The sequence below is a fragment of the Dioscorea cayenensis genome, chromosome 18 (assembly GCF_009730915.1).
Source record: "Dioscorea cayenensis subsp. rotundata cultivar TDr96_F1 chromosome 18, TDr96_F1_v2_PseudoChromosome.rev07_lg8_w22 25.fasta, whole genome shotgun sequence".
NCBI classification, from domain to species: Eukaryota; Viridiplantae; Streptophyta; class Magnoliopsida; order Dioscoreales; family Dioscoreaceae; genus Dioscorea; species Dioscorea cayenensis.
In genome coordinates this window covers 7,628,441-7,633,814 of record NC_052488.1, presented here as the reverse complement: position 1 = coordinate 7,633,814, position 5,374 = coordinate 7,628,441, and the positions used below count along the sequence as shown (strand labels likewise).

At 40.7% G+C, this 5,374-nt stretch overlaps 1 non-coding gene across 1 annotated transcript; it reads right to left on the bottom strand.

Annotated features, from left to right (window-relative positions):
• Positions 1-282: 282 nt before the first annotated feature.
• On the bottom strand, positions 283-389 carry LOC120283164. Its single transcript, XR_005543164.1, has one exon. It is a non-coding gene; the product is annotated as a small nucleolar RNA R71 (small nucleolar RNA).
• Positions 390-5,374: the final 4,985 nt, after the last annotated feature.

Genomic DNA, 5,374 nt, shown 5'->3' with positions numbered 1-5,374 from the left:
AAACAATGCTCCATGTAAGTAAACATACTAATTAATATGCATACATAAGTACTTATCACAAATGAAGACCCAAATACCCATCTCTCAAAGTTTCTGCAAATTTGCTCGATATTCAAGATGAGCACAATTACATATGATGTGATCAAATTGAGACTATTCCAGTTCAGCTTGATGAGTTTGGCATGTAGGTGGCTTACTTCTCTAGTACCTGGGTCGATTGATGAGTTTGGCATGTTGGTGGAAAAGTTCCTTGGACATTATTTCCCACCAAGCAAAGCAGCAAAGATCAAACAGGAGATCTCAGTGTTTAAGCAAAGAGAGTCTGAGACACATTTTAAGGCACATGAATGATTCATGGACCTACCTAGGCGGTGCCCACATCATGGGTTCAGTTTGTGGATAAGATTACAAATATTGTATAATGGACTGAACTACCAGACCAGGCAGATTATTGACTCCACAACAGGAGGATCATTGAGTAACAAGTACTCTAAAATGGCGGAATAGTTGTTTGAGGACACGGCTAACAATGAGTCACACTGGAGTTCAAGAGGCAGACAACCAAGTTTGGCCATGTTACCTCAGTTAGATGCAAATAGTGCTTTGGCAGTAAAAAAGGATGTACTCACTTAGAAGTTGGACCTACTCATGTGCAATTGTTAGGGTGTCAGCTTGAATTCTAGGGCCGTTATGTTTTGTGAAACTTGAGGAGGAGGAGGACATGGGGCAACTCAGTGCTTGATAGTGATTTTAGCAATAGTTCGTGTGGAACAGATTGATTATATTGGAGGAGATCAAAGAAACCAAAAAAACCCATATAACAATACCTACAACCAGGGATGGAGGAGTCATCCAAACTTCTCTTGAACTCAAGATCAGAAGTAAAGGCCTCCTCAGCAATAGAACTATTAGTATCAACACAGCAGCCACAGTCTGAAAGAAAGTTCTGTACAGAAGATGTTTTGGCCAAGTATATGACAAGTAATGATGCGAGGATAGATGAGATCGGTGCTATATTAAGAAATGTCCAATCATCAATTAAGAACTAGGAGAATCAGGTTAGACAATTGGTACAAGCTAATACAAAAAGATCTCAAGGAAGCTATCAAGTAACACTAAAGCAAATCCAAGGGAGTAGCTTAAAGTCATCTCACTTCGCAGTGGTAAGACCATCAAGGCAAGGATAGCTCAGGGTCTAAGTACCGAGATATAGAGGACAATCGTACAGGAAGGCCCTAGTGCTTTACAGGAAACCATTGAGGAGGATAAGCAAGTAGTTAAGGAAAAACCTAAAGGGTCGTCACCAGATCGGCCCACAGTTGGATATAAAACACAAGTTCCTTACCTGTCCAGACTAAAAACCGATAAGGAGGATGTGTAATTCAAGAAGTTCATGACCTTCTCCAAACAACTCCACATAAACATCCCCCTTGTTAAAACATTATCCCAGATGTTGAAATATGCCAAATTCTTGAAGGACTTGTTCACCAACAAGAGGAAGTTGGAAGAAGTTGATACAGTGGCTCTTAACAAAAATGTTCTGCCATCTTGGACAAAAAGATGCCAATGAAGTTAAGAGATCCTGGAAGTTTCATAATCCCATGCTTATTAGGTGATGGCGTAGAAAAGAATACACTCGCCAATTCCAGGGCTAGTATAAATGTAATTCCATATACTATTTATATGAAGCTTAGATTAGGGGAGTTGAGGCCGAAAAGAATGACTCTATAATTGGCTGATAGATCAATAAGAAGACCACAAGGAATTGTGGAAGATGTGCTTATGACCATTAAGAAGCTTGTCTTTCCCGTGGACTTTGTGATTCTTGATATAGATAAGGATGTAGAGACCCCACTTATCCTTGGAAAAGCGATTTTAAACACATTTGGGGCTCTCATCAATTAGATAGATAGAAAGAAAATATTAAAAGTGGGAGATGAAAAAGTGATGTAAAAACTCCCAAGTTCCATGAAACACTCTATAGAACAAGACGATGAATGCTATTTTGCACAAGAACCTAATTATTCTATGACTGATTTTATACAAGATGTGTTTGTGGTAAATCCCCTTCGCGATTACTTTGAAAGACAGCTTGAGGAAGAGCAGTCAAGACCCATAAAACAATAATTTTAAAGGAATAACAGAAGGAGTAATGTGAGATCTATAATAATGAATAAGGTAAGGAGGAAGGTAGAACCAAAGGATGAATATGCTACTAAGGTAATAAACTTCACTGCTAAACAATATTCTCTTCTTGGTTGATTTTGTAAGAAACTTCTTAAACCTTTTAAATCATGATTTTATGATGAATAAATAGCATGAAAAAGTTTAGGAATACTTAGTGAATGATTTTATATGAATTTCAATCAAAACAAACCATTGTATCAAAATTTTTCACCGAAGTTGGTCTTCGAAAGGCCGTTCCAAGATGAACAATAGCCATTTTGATAACTGTTGTGTTCAAATTATAAACTATTTGCAGATGAGCTACAACGGGAGTTATGCACCCGTTGTAAGGCCATTACGGAATTTTTTTAGCTCATCTTGTCTTGCCGACATCTGGCAATAGGGTTTACCAATTGTCAGCTGGTGCCTCATTTTAACACACAATGGATACATCACGATAGTTGGGCACCCATGGTGGCCCTAGAATAGTGCACAACAGAGCTACTGAATCATACAATGGGTCATTGTATGCCCATTGTACACATCTAGAGGGTTATCCCGATCATGGTAACAGGCCTAGTAAGACTGTTATTGTCGCATAATGGCTATAGTATACATGTTGTGCACCCATTGTCTATTCCTGCATTGAATTTTCTGTATTCTTTGATTGATTTTTTGTATTTTTTTAATTGTAGGTCATGGGTCAGAAGAGTACTACTGGTGGTCCATAGGCAGAGGTCGAGAAGAAAAAGAAGACCAATGAGTCTTCTCGGCCTATAATTCTGTGATTTAGGGATCCCGAGAATATAACCCGATATAGGAGGTTTGTGGATCAGAGATTCATTGAGGGACGTCGGATTGACTGGCTGACACTCGAGCGTATTGGTCTCGTCAACGAGGTATGAGATCTTATTTCTGTTCAGGGCTGGGACCAATTCTTTGACATCGATGAGCTGACCTACTGGGAGCCATGATAAAGGTCATGAGCCTTTTCGAGCTCAACCATACCATCATCATCCTCATTCATCGGGGGACTATCAGTTTCCATATGTTCGAGAAGGAGTTTCTAATGTCCTACATGGATTTTTTTCGTGCATATATGGTTGGTCGATGTGGAGTATACTCGTACATAGTCATACTCGCAACTCCATGTTAACCAACTAGTCCACCTAAGCCCAAATCAAGTATGGACCCAAATACTTCAAGACCGTGCCACTTACGTATGTGGGACCTCCAAGGCATCTGCCTTAGGAAGCTTGACAGTCCACTACCTTCATGCCATTATGTCGCAGATACTAACATGGCGAGAAGATAGCACGGGGGTCGTAAATCTCCGAGATCTTTATTTTTGTGGAGCATGGTAGCTAGGGAGCCAATTCACATCGGTCAAAGGCTAGCTTGCTAGTTGAGAGATCAGTCTCAAGACTCCCGCCTAGTGACCATATTTCTTGGTCATTAATCACCCAACTTACACGAGGGCTTGGACTATTTGATCGTTGTGCCAGCATGCATCGTGTAGGAGCCATGCTACCACTCAGAGTCACCACGCTACAGGCAATGTGTATGATAGAGGAGCGAGACGCATCTCATGGGGTGTAGTACCAGGTAGTCCACGGGTCTGACTCTAAGTTTTTGAATGATGAGGAGTCTCTCCCGGAGACCACTACTACCACACCTCCTCTAATCCCAGCTCTAACTCCAACTGAATCAGCTCCATCAGCTCTTGAGGAAAGCCATGGCCTACCTTGAAGAGGATCTACTTTGACAGATCCTGATGCATTTGCAGGGCCAGGACCCTTCATCCACTCCGATGCTTACTTCACTGACTGTATTAGCTCTAGTGGCACTAGAGCCTCCACATACTTTAGAGACTCTACCCATTCTTCACAGATCATATACAGCTCTAAACTTTCCATGCCGAGTCCCACTAATAAGTGCTTTATTGAATGACACACCCTTTGCGTGTGTACCGCAAGTGCACGGGTTGTCAAAGTAATAAAAGTACCCTAGTGAGTGGGTAGTCGTATCCATAGAGAATAGTGATCAGAAACACAAGAATTGCTATTTAACAATGATGAAGATGAATCAATAGTGGTGTGAACAATATCAATGCAAATAAAATAAAGAAACTAAGAGAGAGACCCAATAAAATGATAGGAGAGAAAATTGATAGAAAATGGGGACCTGGACATTGCTCCACTTAAGACCAGTGTTTCAAGTGCAAGACCAACCATTATGTCTCTTAACTGATACTTAATGAGTCCTGAATCCTACAATACACGGTCCCAAATCTTAGGTCAACCGTGACTAACTCTACACTATGCCCCGGCTGAGAAATCACTTAATCTCAACACCTCACACCATGTAGGATTGCTTAAAGCTCTAGGGACTCCAAGTGATATACCCTATTCCCTAATATAGATCTAAACCTTTGGTTCAGGAGAAAGACCCCTAGTCATAATTAAGCCCAGCACTAAGGATTACTTCAGCGCTTCACTTTGTTTCTTGTGTAACTAAGCCCCAGTGGAGTTCCTCTCTTAGCACTTCACTCTATTATGACTGCAAAGAACTCTTCGAAAATTGAGGTAGGATAAATCACACCGGAAGGAAAAAGGGGCATTCCGCTACCTCTCGACTCACCCAATCGACCCTCTCCAATCTTGCTTTGTCTAATCCTCATAGTGTGTCACTCACTCATAAAGATTATCAATGTAGATTCTCAACCCTAGTGTCACTCTAAGGGAAAATAAATTCAACAAGCATTCAAGATTTAACTCAATTAAAAACATCAATTAAAGGAACATAATAAAAGGTCAATGAAACAATATCATCCTAAGGTTTACAAGTCCAAGCACCCACTAGGGATTTAGCTCTCCATAGAGCAAGATACAATCAATAATGAAATTGAATGTAAAAGCATGCAATCCATAAGTAAAACCCCCTTGTAGGCCGTATTGATGGTCTTGTGGAGCAGCCTCATCTTCTCCAAAGATTCCCTCATCAAGCCTAGGGCACACCTCACCTAATTAATGCCGATGGAAGCTCCACCAATAACTATCTTCTGAAGGAACGCGTTGTTGAAGGCCGTAGAACCACTCCCAAAACCTTGCCAAAGCCTATCCAAACTCTAGCTGCGAGCACCTCCAAATATGGGGAAAGATAGGAAAAAAGCTCTCTTAAAATAGCTGAAATTGCTAATTAAATAAGG